Source organism: Giraffa tippelskirchi, chromosome 13 (genome assembly GCF_054371585.1).
Source record: "Giraffa tippelskirchi isolate mGirTip1 chromosome 13, T2T-mGirTip1v1.2.pri, whole genome shotgun sequence".
NCBI lineage: Eukaryota > Metazoa > Chordata > Mammalia > Artiodactyla > Giraffidae > Giraffa > Giraffa tippelskirchi.
The window spans coordinates 49,256,278-49,271,659 of NC_137287.1; the positions used below are offsets into that span (position 1 = coordinate 49,256,278).

General features: G+C 41.0%; 1 protein-coding gene across 7 annotated transcripts in view; it reads right to left on the bottom strand.

The window, feature by feature from the left end:
- The window catches only part of PLCB4 (phospholipase C beta 4), a 478,321-nt gene that overhangs the window by 252,850 nt on the left and 210,089 nt on the right, over positions 1-15,382 (bottom strand). The window contains exons 1-2 of one of the 7 annotated variants that reach the window (XM_081559115.1): positions 8,931-9,098; positions 8,578-8,665 (exon numbers count right to left, since the gene is read on the bottom strand). The exons of the other annotated variants lie outside the window; for them this stretch is intronic. The gene's annotated coding sequence lies outside the window, so the exon portion shown is untranslated. Of the gene's footprint in view, positions 1-8,577; positions 8,666-8,930; positions 9,099-15,382 lie in introns of those variants that run through there. 7 annotated transcript variants of the gene reach the window in all.

The window sequence follows — 15,382 nt, forward strand, 5'->3', positions numbered from 1 at the left end:
CAAAGATGATCATAAAAGCCACATCTCACAGCTCATACATATGGCCACTTCATGTGAGCTCATTGTCAAAGAGGAGCCAAAACATAATCAGAGAAACAAAAGCAGAATTATGAGCACCTGGAAGAAAATAATTCTGTAGACACCTAGGCTGGAGCAGAGGTGAGGAGCTGGAGGAAACTGGCCGCCCTTGATGGCCTTCCAGATAGGGTTTGAGTGCATATCAGCACAGCCTGACCTGTCGACTACCCAGGAGAACAAGGAAGGTGAACACTGGCGGAGTGGTTGACCGAATGGGAAGCAGAGGAAAAAGTTAGCCAGACTGAACAGAGAGACCAGGAGAGTGTGACCCCGGCTGGTACAGCAGATTCCAGCCAGACTCCAATCCCTTCAGAAAATATCCATAAATCAGAGGGAAGCAACTATGGAAACCACTGTTGGTTACTTGTTTAAGCCTCCATTACACAGTGCTAGGATTACAACGTGTCTGATTTGAGGGGACAAATCAGGATTGGTCTAGACCAGCAGTTCTCAAATGTGGCTGCATAGAGGAATAACCTGGAAAGCTTCAATAAAAAAATTGATGTCTGGACCCCAAAGAAAGTCTGATTCCAAGGTTCTCAGATAGGGTGTAAGCATCAGTAGTTTCGAAAGTTCCCACAGTCATTCTAAACCCTAGTAAAAGTTGAGAACAGCTTTAATATGCCTTAAATTATAGATTTTGACTGAATAGATCTAGGGTGGGACCCAAGATTAAGCAGTTCTAACCAGCTCTCAGACAAGGTTGTCTTTGCTGGTCCCTGGATGTTTTAAGGAGCAAGAGTCTAGTACTGCACTGTCCAACATGATAGCTACCAGTCACTTGAAACGTGACTGGTGTGACTGAAGAATCAAATTTTTAATTTAATTTAAATTAAATTAAATTTAAAAATCTGAAACATGATTTGATTATCGGAAAATATTTAATTATGCATGGAGCAATTTGATGAATATTTTTTCAATTGTGTCTTTTATGAGATCTAAGTACATCTCATGTATTGATCTCATGTTTGATCTCAGATTAAACATCTCTAATGAAAATTCGGCAACTGAATTGAAATGTAATATAAGTATAAAATATGGACTTGATTTAAAAAATTTAGCATGAAATGAAGAAAATGCCATTGGCAATTTTTGGATATTGTTTGTATTTTGAAATTATAATGGTCTAGATTTATGGGTTAAATAAAATGTATTATTAATTTTACCTTTTTTTTTTTCTTTTTTTGATGTGTCTACTAGAAAATCTTATATATATGGCTAGCTTTATATTTTTTGGAAAGCACTGGTAAAACCAAAGGCAACTGAGGCTTTCCTGTTATATGCTGTCAGAAACTGACCTAATGGGTGAGTACGTGACCTAGGTCTAGCTAGTCAGAACCATGGGTAAGTTATAATAGGCCTTCTGAGAAAGAAATTATTTATTAATAAAAAAGAAAGCCTGGGAGTTCCCTGGTGGACTAGTGATTAGAATTCAGTGCTTTCACTGCTGTAGCCCAGGTTCCATCTCTGGTTAGAGAACTAAGATCCGGCAAGTCATGTAGGGCTGGCCAAAATTTTTTAAAAAGGGCACATAAGAAAAATGTCTTATCTCTGCCTCCTTCCACGCTACTGTGCCTTTTGTCCATCTCCTTCTAGCTGAATTTAAATGTAGCTAAGAGAGGATAAAATGCACAGAGCTTTGGCAGCCATTTTACCACCTTGAAGAATAAAGACCCTGAGTCCTGAATACCCCTTTGAGTTGCAAATCAAAATAAGATGCTCCACCTTTGAATTTCTTAGATCATCAATTACCTGAGGATCTTATTAAAATATAGATTCCCTTTCAGCAAATCTAGGGTGAGACTTGAAATTTCAAACTTCCAACAGGCTCCATAGTGACATCTATATAACTGATACAAGGATCATACTATGATTAGCAACAGCTCAAACTGAAAATACTTAGATACTCTACTACTTGCTGCTGAAAGCATTCCTAATGGACACAGGAGGCAAAGCCAATTTCTCCCCATTAACAACAGCTCCATTTATACACTGGCTGGCTACATAATTATGTCAGACTAACTGGGTACCCAAGATTTAGGTATCTGTCACTTTCCCAAAAGACAATAACTATTATGGGAGAATGAGGGCAGAAAGCAAGAGTTCTGTGGTCAAATGAGTTTGGAAGATGCTGGAGTAAAAGAAATTAAGACACATTTCTCTACTACTGAGCATTGCATGCATAGTCACTGCCATGGAGGTACATGTATTAATTTTTAATATATTGCTAATTATATTTGATTACAAAATATTTTTCTTTCCACAGAGAATACCATTAGAGTAAGATACCATGGAAAACATTTTGTGAATTGCTGCATTATTCCCTCCTTGGAAGGAAGGTTATGACCAAGCTAGACAGCATATTAAAAAGCAGAGACATTACTTTGCTGACAAAGGTCTGTCTAGTCAAGGCTCTGGTTTTTCCAGTGGTCATGTATGGATGTGAGAGTTGGACTATAAAGAAAGCTGAGCACTGAAGAATTGATGCTTTTGAACCGTGGTGTTGGAGAAGACTCTTGAGAGTCCCTTGGACTGCAAGGAGATCCAACCAGTCCATCCTAAAGGAAATCAGTCCTGCGTGTTCATTGGAAGGTCTGATGTTGAAGCTGAAACTCCAATACTTTGGCCACCTGATGTGAAGAACTAACTCATTTGAAAAGACCCTGATTCTGGGAAAGATTGAAGGCAGGAGGAGAAGGGGACGACAGAGGATGAGATGGTTGGATGGCATCACCAACTCAATGGACATAAGTTTGGGTGGGCTCTGGGAGTTGGTGTTGGACAGGGAGGCCTGGCGTGCTGCAGCTCATGGGGTTGCAAAGAGTTGGACATGACTGAGCGACTGAACTGAACTGAACTGAACTGCATTATTCAGATCATGAGTTAAAAGAAACATCAAGAACTACAAGCCTTGATTCCTGAGAAAATGTAGTTTGTGTGGTACTAGATGTATAAGAAGCATGGAATTTGGACTGAAGTCATCTAGATTCAAGTCAGTGTATCATACACGTCACAAGTCAGCCGTGTGATGGTGGACAAGTGTGGCATACTCTGTGGCCACAGTTCTTCACCCATGAGACAGGAGAAGATGCCTGCCTACATCATAGAACCATGGTAAGAATAGTATGTACTCACACTTTTCAAAATGACACTTCCTGGATGTGGGAGAGATTTGAAACTTTATAGAAACTATATATATAGGTTATACATAGAGAAAGTTAAAAAGCTGGCTTAAAACTCAACATTCAAAAGACTAAGAGCATGGCATCTGGTCCCATCACTTCATGGCAAATAGATGGAGAAACAATGGAAACATTGACAGACTTTATTTTCTTGGGCTCCAAAATCACTGCAGATGGTGACTGCAGCCATGAAATTAAAAGACACTTGCTCCTTGGAGGAAAAGCTATGACCAACCGAGACAGCATATTAAAGAGCAGGGACATTACTTTGTCGACAAAGGTCAGTCTAGTCAAAGCTATGGCTTTCCCAGTAGTCATGTATGGATGTGAGAGTTGGATCATAAGGAAGGCTGAGCATCAAAGAATTGATGCATGAACTGTGGTGTTGGGAAGACTCTTGAGAGTCCCTTGGACTGCAAGGAGATCAAGCCAGTCAATCCTAAAGGAAATCAATCCTGAATATTCATTGGAAAGACTGATGCTGAAGCTCCCAAACTTTGGCCACCTGATGAAAAGAGCTGACTCATTAGAACAGACCCTGATGCTGGGAAAGACTGAAGGCAGGAGGAGAAGGAGACAACAGAGAACAAGTTAGGTGAATGGCATCACTGACTCAATGGACATGAGTTTGAGCAAGCACTGGGAAATGGTGAAGGACAGGGAAGCCTGGCGTGCTGCAGTCCATGAGGTTGCAAAGAGTTGGACATGACTGAGCAACTGAACAACAACATTATAAATATATATTTATATATATATATACACATTTATATGTATTATATATATATAACGTATATATTTAGAAGTAGACATATACATCATGAAGTAGAATATATAATTCACATGCAGTCTAAAGATACCTGGGAGAAAATCTTGGCATCTTGGACATCTTGGGGATATCATTCACTTTCCTCGGCTCTTCAGTGTACCTCATAGAAAAGTTGCACATGTTTGGAAGTGCTTCAAAGTCAAAGCTCTTAGAGTCTCGGCGATGTTGGGTACACTTGGCCAGAGCAGGCTAGCTACCCAGCGGGACTCCCATATTCATGAGGGCATTCATCCCACAGTTTGGCCACAACTTTCCAGAATTTGCAGGTTCAGATATGAGAGTTTAGGATGCCCAGAGTTCATAAGGCCTCAAAGAGCCAATTCTGTTTAAAAAGCCAAGACATTAAAAAATTTCTTAATGCCAAAATATTAGAGTGAGAAAAACTGTAGTAACTCTTATGTAGATCATATTCTTTGACCAGTGATATTAGTCAATGCTTAGAGGCAAGGATGTGCTTGAAGAAATTATTCTCTTACAGGTAGTACTGATGATAATCTGTCCATTTTTATCTGTTTCCATTTTTTATACTTCTATATTTGACTTCTCTCATCTAAGCATTTTTGGATAAAGCTTTACACAGAATCATTCATTTTCTCAAAAAATATTTGCCTGTTTCAATGTTGCTGTAAAGTGGGAATACAAATATGATGTAGACATGGTCCTGTGCTGTCCAGAGGTTAAAAGACAAAGGAGAGATAGAGAATGTACATGAAAAATAGCAAGGTGAAAGCGTGTCACTAAAACCTTACAAGAAGCCCATGGGTCATTCCTGATTTAAGGAATGTGATAGGCAAGATAGTAGCTGCCTACTGTTCAGAATCTGTGAATATGCTATGTGATAGGCAAAGGAGAATCATAGGCAAAAGTTGCAGGCGGCATTAAAATTACTAATTAGCTGATCATAACATAAAAAGATTTATCCTGGATTATCCAGGTGGCCCTAATATAATCACCAAGATCTTTAAATGGGGAAGAAGGAGACAGAAGAGTAAGAAATAGATCATACTGTGAGAAAGACTTCACAGGCCATTGATGGTTTTGAAGACAGAAAGGGCCCACAAGCCAAGGAAGGCAGGCAACCTCTAGAAGCTGGAAAGCAAGCAAACAGATCCCCTGCCAGAGCCTTCAGAAGGAACAGCCCAGCCAACACCTTGATTTTAGCACAATCAGAGCCATTTTGGACTTCTGATCTCCAAAATTGAAAGATAATAATAGATCTATCTGTGCTACATTTCAAAATGGAATCTCAATGTATTTTTTAAATTTGCTATTTATTTGCTAATTTTTTATTTTTGGCTGCGCCGGGTCTTCGTTGCCGCACACAAGCTGTCTCTAGTTGCTGTGCACGGGGGCTCCTCACAAGTTGCGGGGCTCGGGCTGCGTGTTGCGGTGGCTTCCCTTTCTGTGGAGCGTGGCTCTAGGGTGCGTAGGCTTCAGCAGTTGTCGCACGTGGGCTCATTGGTTGTGGTGCATAAACTTAGCTGCTCCATGGCATGTGGGATACTCCTAGACTGGGGCTCGAATCCATGTGCCCTGCATTGGGAGTTGGATTCTAACCACTGGACCAGCAGGGAAGGCCAAATCTGTATTGTTGTAAGTGACTAACTTCATGCTAATTCTCTACAGCAGTGACAAAAAAATAACATAGGGGATCAGAGAAAACTTCATGAAGGAACTAGCCTGGTAGGTCATAAGGAATTTGAGGACACAGTTGTGATTCTCAATAACTTAAATATGTAGTTCTCAAAATGTTAAAAGGATTCACTGGGTCAGATTTCAACTTTTCACCCAATGAAACAAAAAACAAAAATAAATAACATGAAGTCTTTACACAATTTTTACTAAATTCATCTAACAAAAAAGATAGCCCTTCTATATTTAATTACATGCACAAGAGATGCCAAAATCAGTCATCAACAAAGTATGTACTCTGAAAACTTTGATTACCACACTTTATTCCTAATGTTACAAACCACTCCCTTATCTCTCTTGTATCAAGAAACTATTCAAGTTAACATGGTATATTAAAAGATTTCCAAATTTGGTATTAGTTCTAACCAAATCAGAAAGTCTCAAAGTGAAGAGGATTTAGATGGCTGAGAAGACAGAAAAATGCAAATGTCAATCATATAAAGACTGCCAGTGTTCAAGTAAACATAATTCTACATCAGCTTTAATCACAGTGTGTGTATATATATATAATAAAATATATATATTTATACTATGATTAACACATAAGCACACACACATATATATATATTTAAAACACACATATGTTTTGTGTGTGTATATGCATACCTACATACAGATACAGACATGAAAAGAGATATAGAGGTATGTAATATATACATGTTAATAAAGACAGTCATCTTATTTTCATAATTAATAGCACTGACAAGCCACTGACACAATTAGAAACATTGTCCAGAATCCTTCAGTTTTCAGTGTTGTAAGAACCCCTGCCCTGATTCTGCTTAACTGCAGAGACAAATACTATGCTGCTGTAAGTCAGTGCCTTGTAGAATGAAGGATTATATTATAGGTGGCTTTAATACTTTTTAAGGAATGAACAAAAATATGTTTGTATAATTTACTTTGAGAGAAAATAGAAGCCGCCTTAAAACATGCTTCCCAGTTTCTCACAGACCACAGTGCAGTGGTCAGGCCTGGAAATCTGATCACCTAGCACCTAAAGCCAGAGAAGGCAATGGCACCCCACTCCAGTACTCTTGCCTGGAAAATCCCATGGATGGAGGAGCCTGGTAGGCTACAGTCCATGGGGCCGCTAAGCGTCGGACACAACTGAGCGACTTCACTTTCATTTTTCACTTTCATGCATTGGAGAAGGAAATGGCAACCCACTCCAGTGTTCTTGCCTGGAGAATCCCAGGGACGGCGGAGCCTGGTGGGCTGCCGTCTATGGGGTCGCACAGAATCGGACACGACTGAAGCAACTTAGCAGCAGCAGCAGCAGCAGCAGCACCTAAAGCACCTGTCACTTTGGCCCCTCCAGGAGGCCGTGGGGAGTGTTGATCATCATCACTCTGTTCTGCAGTTTGTTGCAGGTCACATGCTGCCCACAAGTCCCTTTAGAAGTAGATAGAGGGAGCAAGTTCAACAAGTAAATGTCAACGTACAAACCTATCAATCCACCATCATTAGGGAGACATTCAACTGAACAACTCGGTTCAACTAAACAACTTCCCAGGAGGTTTAGAAAGAGAAACACGTCTGCATGTGTGGGGCCTGGGTCACAAGGTTACGGCAGTTTTAAAGCTGAAGGATACTCCTGTTCCCACAGTATGGGAGAGGGGATGGGGAGAGTTTATCGCCATCTGCACTGGAAGGTTGTGTTATTACACAGAAAGGGTTTATTCAGTGTCTCCAAGATCTTAGGTGCTATAGTAGATATGCATATGTTCTAAAAGCTCTTGCCTAGGCACTTTAAACTGTATAAACCTACTTGCACAAACGACTCTTTCATGCTCCATGCAGACTCTCCCGCTTGACCACAATGCAGCTACACAGACTTGTCTTACAGACCCTTCTAAAACATTCTTACCATCCTCTCAGGAGTCTAGAGAATTCAGGGCCAGGTGGAGGGGGTTCTATGAACTAAGACTGGAATAAAGTTACATCTTTATTTACACTAACTTCTCATTAAAATCTAGGCTCCTCTTCAATAATAGGATGATCTGTGATTCTGTCATCAACAGAAACCACAGACATTTTAATATCACACTACAGTTGCCATAGAATCTTGAAATGCTGTGTACTCTCATCACCACATAGAAAGTATCGTAGCTAACAGGCCTACTACCAGGTATTAGTTTATGTATTAAAGATGAATACATTATTATAGCAGAATTCATAATACTTCGATAGCTCTAATGCAATATAACTGATTTCTTTGATAATCGTATGTAGTTTACTTGATGCATTAACAACCTTTATTCTGCAGAAAAACCCATATGCTTCCCAAATGCCAAATGGATCCATGAAACAAAAATATGAAGACCTCTCCCCAAGCAAGAACAACAATTTTAGTTCCAGAATGCTAGTCAGTTCACCCAATCAATTTCAAACCCAGTCATATTGAATTCTGGGATCACATATGAAAGATGAGGCAATTAGAAGTATTTCCCCTTTGAATTCATTTATTTACTCATGCAGCAGATACTAGAGTAAACCATAGCTTTAAAGTACCATGGCAGGTGATAAGGGGTACAGAGAAAGCAATACTGTTCTTAAGAAGCCCAAAGGCTCACAGAAAAAAAGAACAATACAGATAACTGTGCACAACTTGACTCCAAGGGAGTAAGTGTCGGATTAAAGAACTAACATTTGCCACTTAACATCACTGAAAGCTTTTAGCCAGAGGGGACTTGAACTGAGATTTTTCTTTGGAATACTTATCTGGTTGAGCAGTAAAGTGGGCTGGAGGGAGGTTAAGATCATCAAGATAACTTTGGTAATTGCAACAAAAGATACCATTGGCCTGCGGGAGTCAAGTGCCAAGAGCAAAGGTGAATGGTGATCCAGGGCATAAAGCTTTGCTGTCTTCTGCATATGGTTTCCTCTAAAAAACTCAAAGAATTTAATTGTCAATAACAAGGAAATGTTTAGCTAGACTAACAATATACATTGTGTATTATCATGCTATTATTTTTGCACTGTGTTATGTATACATAAATGAATACTGTATCATATGACTACTTAAAATTTTTCAACAACTTTATAATAACATGAGGAAATGTTTTCCTGCTGTAAGTGAAAAAGCACTATATAAAAGTACATAATTTAGAAGTTTATGTGGTGGTGCTACTGGTAAAGAAAGAACCCACCTGCCAATGCAGGAGACAAGAGATGCAGGTTTGATCCCTGAGTTCGGAAGATCCCCTGGAGGAGGAAATGGCAACCCACTCCAGTCTTCTTGCCTGGGAAATCCAATGGACAGGGGAGTCTGGTGGGCTACAGTCTACAGGGTTGCAAAGAGTTGGACATGACAGCAACTTAGCACATGGATAATTACAAAAATGTCTTCAATTTGTTCTCTCCTGTATTCACAGCTATATTAGTTTCCTATGTCTGCCATTAAAAAAACTACCACAAACCAGGTAACTTGACACAATAGAAATGTATTCTCTCACCAATGAGGTCAGAAGTCTGAAATCAAGGCCTGACTTAGGCACATTCTACAGAGGCTCTGGGCCAATTCCATTCCTTGTTGCTTCCCACTCCTGTTGGCAAAGCATTCCTTGGCTGGAGGCTGCATCAGTGCAGTCTCTGCTTCCATCTTCACATTAGCTTCTTCTCTTTTGCACTTGCGTGTGTGCGAAGTTGCTTCGGTCATGTCCGACTCTTTGCGACCCTGTAGACTGTAGCCCACTAGGCTCCTCTGTCCACAGGATTCTCCAGGCAAGAACACTGGACTGGGTTGCCATGCCCCCTTCCCTCTTCTGTGGGTTTCTCTCAAACAGCCTCTGCCTCTCTCTTACAAGGAAGCACTTAAGAGTCCACCTGGGTAATAATCCTCGATAAGTGCTGCCTCTCAAGTTCTTTTAACCACCTCTCTTATCATATAGTTTTCCCCAGTGGTTCAGATAGTAAAGAATCTGCCTGCATTGCGGGAGACCTGAGTTCTATCCCTGGTTGGGAAGATCCCCTGGAGGAGGGCATGGCAACCCACTCCAGTATTCTTGCCTGGAGAATCCCCATGGACAAAGGAGTCTGCCGGGCTGCAGCCCATGGGATTGCAAAGAGTCAGACACGACTGAGTGACCAACACTTTCACTTGTCATGTAAGGTATCAGTCATAGGTTTCACATATAGGGTATGGATTCTGGGGACCGTTTTCCACCCAACTACAGCATGCTGAGTCCTGTGGTTCTGTGGCTCCTCCCACCAAGAGGAGGAGCCCATTTCCTCACCTCCTACATCTGGACTGATCATGGCTGGGCCAACAGAATGTAGTGGAAGTCACCTTGTACCACTTCCTTGCCTAAGTCTCAAGAGACTTGGCTGATTTCCAATCTCTCTATTTCTCTCTTGAAATCCTGCCTCTGCCATGTGAACAACCCTAGGCAGTCTTCCTGATGATGGTCTAGTCAACCCATCCTCCACCTATAGCTGGCAAACTCCCAGAGGTATAAGCAAGACTGTCCTTAACCAGATGGCCACCAGCTAATGCAGAGGTATGAGTGAGCCCAGCTGAGTTCAATCAAGCCTGGCCTATTTCCACATAACTGCCCACTGCATCCATAAAACAAAAATGTGTAATGCTTTAAGACACTGATGTTGGTACCATAATGCATTTTCTATATTGAAAGAAAAATAACAACTATCAGAATTCTGCCAGAATTTGAGCATTGCAGTACTGAATGCTCATTATTTTGCAAATTCAAAACAGAACTCCAATTAAAGAACAAATTTAAATTTTTCAGCAAAGCAACAACCAAAAAATGCTTAACTCTACCTAGACACTCTCAATTTTATTGATCATCATCATCAGGTCCATATAGTAGAGTCCTGCATAGATGGACAAAACTGTTTTTCTTGGGATTGATCATCTGACATATCAAGCACAGGTAGATTAAAATTATACCATGTATGAGGCCAGTATTATCTGTTTTTTTTTCTTCATGAGTTCAGAAAGAGATCAGCTGATTTTCATATTCAAAATTAAGTTGTAAAATTAACTAATCTCAATTGGATCCATAATTCTGACAAAAGCTAGTCATCAGATTAAAATGTTTTCATGACTTTATCCTTACAAGTGAACTAAACTGATTTAGAATTCAAGTTTCTCAAAAATATCTTGGAAATGTCATTATGTTATTTGTGACATTCTATGGCATTCCTTTACAGCTTTTTTAATTGAATTCAATTTGCAACGGGAAATGTAACCTAATTCTCTAGGCAAGGGACGGGGAGGCATTTCTGGAAGATGTGGGAAAGTTTATCTGAGTGAAGAAAAAGAAATGATTCATCACTAAGATGCAGCATTATGGCCCAATATCGTCCTTGAGAGCTTAAACTGCCACCTGAAAATCAGGGGTCACCTAGAGGGATAAGACTTTGCTCATAAGGGACAACTCCTCTCCCATACATGACAATGAGCTGACGACTCAACACCAGCTTTTGGCTAAAACAACCTCTAAATGCCCAACATACATAGAAAGATTCAAGTCCTTAATAATAGAAAATAACATTTAATGAGGGCTCCTGTGTTTCAGGAACAATTCTTATGTTTCACATAAAGAAGCTCAATTAAGCCCTACAATAGCCATGAGAAGTCAATTAACTAACAATTAATAATAATTCCCATTTTAAGATGACAAAGTTGAGGAACAAAGACTTGCCTAAGACTGCACAGCAAGGGAGTGGGAGAGCTGGGATTTGAACCCTGTGTCTGGTTCTAAAGCATCTTCTTAACAACTCTGCTTTATTGCTTCACCTTCATATCCATGTTCTGAAAAGCCAACCTTCCAGATAAACTCACATTTAAAAATCAATTAAAAGACTATGAACTTTTCAAAAAATAAGCAGCAAAAACTGTAAATTCAGTCTTTTAGAAAAATTTATTGGAATATTGTTGCTTTACAATGTTGTGTTAGTTTCTGCAAACCGTCTCAAGAGAAGTCATAAAAGACCTTGAGAAATCAACTGCTCCAGCCCCCTGTTGGCAAACGCTCTCTGTTGCTCCTTCACAAACATGGGCTGGAGGACTGACTGCATCACAGTTGCATAAATCTCCAAATCCATCTGACTACCACTGAGAATCACAAAATCAATCAGAACCCCCACTGAAGTCATTTATTGACAGGAAGTTGTGCTAAGAGAAATTTCTTCTGCTCAGCAGCATTCCCTTTAAATAAAATCTTCCACCAGTGTCCTCCTCTCTATGTTCACCATGTCAGTTTCTTTAGCCTTTTTTCTAGAATCTCTATTATAATTATTTTGATTGTTCTTTGAACCCTCTGACAGTTTTCTATACTTCTTTTTAGGTTACCAGATAAAATATAGGACACTCAAATAAATCTGATTTCAGATCAACAACAAATAATATTTTAGTATAAGCATGTCCAATGTATAAATATGTCTCAAATACTACAAAGGACACACCTACACTAAAATATGACTTACTAATGATCTGAGTTTCAAATATGAGTGGAGATTATGAATTGATATTTGCTCTATCTGGCTATTCTCTTTTAAATCTGTCAAAGCCACATACAATCATCTAACTCAGTAGTCTCAAACTTGAGCAAGGATCAGAATCACCTGGAAAGCTGTTACCACATAGATTCCTAAGTCTCATCCCCCAGAGTTTCTGATTCAGAAATCTCTTGCAGTTGGGAATCTGTGTTTCTAGCAGGTTGCCAGGTGATGCTGATGCTGCTGGTCTGAGGACCAAACTTTTTAAGAACTAGTGCTTGAATTCCCTGACCCGTAATCAAATTCCCTGAATTAAGTCCAGTGTGGGGAGGAAGCCTGTCGGGGTCTCTAAAAGCCCCAGCCAGACTGCACAAGCCCAGAACATCGTGCGCCCTGCTCCACGCACACTGAGCATGCACGTCTCCTTCCCCAACGCTGGTAGGAAATGTGTGTGTGTGCACGCGTGTGTGTGTGCCAAGTTGCTTCAGTCGTGTCCAACTCTTGGCAACCCCACGGACTGCAGCCCGCCAGGCTCCTCTGTCCATGGGGATTCTCCAGGCAAGAACACTGGAGTGGGCTGCCATTTCTTCTCCAGGGGATCTTCCCAACCCAGGGACCGAACTACATCTCTTATGTCTCCTGCACTGGCAGCAGGTTCTTTACCATGAGAGCCACCTGGGAAGCCAGGAAATCAGAATAGTGCTTCAAATTAAGAATGTCCAGCCTCTGGTCATTCATACTGGATTAAATTCCTTGAGATTAAAAGGACCTCTTTACTGCTCATATAACTGCTCCTGAGGCAAGTTTGTCAAGGGACCCATGAGCCACCCCTTTCATTTGCCCCTCAGAGAACTTGCTCCTTGTCCCAAAGCAGGAACCAGTAGATGGCTCCATCCCAGTTCCTCTTCTTAAAAGTGAATCTTCTCATAATGACTGTTCCTGTTTCACTTTCTGACCTTTGTGCCCTGGTAAGGTCAGCCTCCTAGGTGGTAAACTTGGTAAACAATCTTCCTTCCAATGCAGGAGACACAAGAGATTCAGGTTTTATCCCTGGGTTGGGAAGATCCCCTGGAGAAAGAAATGGCAACCCACTCCAGTATTCTTGCCTGGAAAATTCCATGGAAAGAGAAGCCTCTTGAGCTATAGTCCAAAGGGGTCGCCAAGAGTCAGACACGACTGAGCGCATACACACATACACAAAACCTCCCCCAGGTCCAATATTTGGTACAGGAGGCTGTGGAATGAGGCAGATTGCTTGACGCCTCCAATTAACAGCTTCTATGTGTCCTTTTCCCTTGTCTGCTAACTTTGAAGACTCTTCCCATTCTGACTCTGGGGTTGGCCTTGAACCCTGTTTTGGCCAATAGAAAAAAGCAGAAGTACAAGGTGCCAGTTCTAAATCAAGACTTCAAGAGGTCTTGCGAGCTTGTGCTCTTTCTCTTAGGACCTTGCTCGTCACAAGCAAGGCCAGGCTAAGCCAACAGAGCATGAGAGACCATGCGGAACGGAGCTGAGTCAGTCTAGCAGAGGTCATCCGTGACTAGCCAATCCCCAACTGACCCACCAGCTGACCACAGATGCATGCGTAAGCCCAGAGGAGCCGAGCCCAAAGCAGCAAAAATGCCCAGCTGGGCTGTGAGTCTGTGACCAAAAATAAATGTTTATTGCTACAAACTGAGGTTCTCGGGTGATAACTGCTCAGCATTACTTTGGCCAGAGATAACTGGTGAAGTGTCTGCCATCCTGGTCATGCTCAGCTCAACCCTGATTCCAATGATTTTGTCGAGACTCCCAGGGGAAGGTGCTCTCTGCATTTTGGCATCCCCAGGTTATGCCAGGACTGAAAGCCTCCTGCTGCCCTGGGTCCTCTGGGTACAGCCCTTGAGTGAAGCTGACGATTCACTGAACACTCATTCTGAATTGGACAGTCATATTCAGTGTTGGTCAACAATAAGCAAGGTTTTCTCATTTCCTTTTATTTTATGCTTGGCCAATGTTGTTTCCCATCCTGCTTTTGGCTCACTGGCTCCTCTCTCAGAGCTTTTGGTGCGTGTATGTGCATGCTGTCACTGTTCTGCCACGAGATGAATAAAAGAATGACTGAGATTGATTCACTAATCTCTACTTCTCTAAGGAGAAGAGATGAAAAGGAGGTGTGTGAGTGAGTAAAATAAATAGGGATGAGGAGAGATGGGCAACAATATTTACCCCAACCATAAAATCATTACTGGCATAGAAAATCAGAGAAGCCTACCCTAATCGGGTGAAACATTCTTTTGTAGTTAAAACTAATCCCACTGGAAACTTTTTTGACTTACTTTCCATTTACTTCCTGTCTTGCTTTTATTTTAAAGAAAACCAAGCCTGAATATTTCTTGCATAGATACTATTTTCCATGCCATAACATTAAGATAAGAAGGGAAGAGGAAGAACTATGTCAGTGATTCAATGAGGTACGTGAGAGTTCTGTGATTCAAAACAAATCTCTGCCACCGGCAACTGCAGTAACAGTTTTGACCCCACAGGTCATCAGAGTTGGCAACAGAACAAAACCTAAGCAGAGGGGTGGTTAGACTGAACTCGAGTGCTCATCACCCCTTCCCTCTGCTTTCCCCCACAGACCCCTCTGAGCCCCACAGCAAAATGAAATTCAAGGAATAAGGAGAATTGACTGATACCTAAAGAGAAGAGAGAGCATTAAGAGCGAACAAGAGATTGTCTTTTCTCCATTGTATATTCTTGCCTCCTTTGTCGAAGATAAGGTGTCCATATGTGCGTGGGTTTATCTCTGGGCTTTCTAATTTGTTCCATTGATCTATATTTCTATCTTTGTGCCAGTACCATACTGTCTTGATGACTGTGGCTTTGTAGTAGAGCCTGAAGTCAGGCAGGTTGATTCCTCCAGTTCCATTCTTCTTCCTCAAGATTGCTTTGGCTATTCGAGGTTTCTTATATTTCCATACAAATTGTGAGATGATTTGTTCAACACTTCCTAACACCGTACACAAAAATAAACTCAAAATGGATTAAAGATCTAAACGTAAGATCAGAAACAATAAAACTCCTAGAGGAAAACATAGGCAAAACACTCTCCGACATAAAGTCACAGCAGGATCCTCCATGACCCACCTCCCAGAAT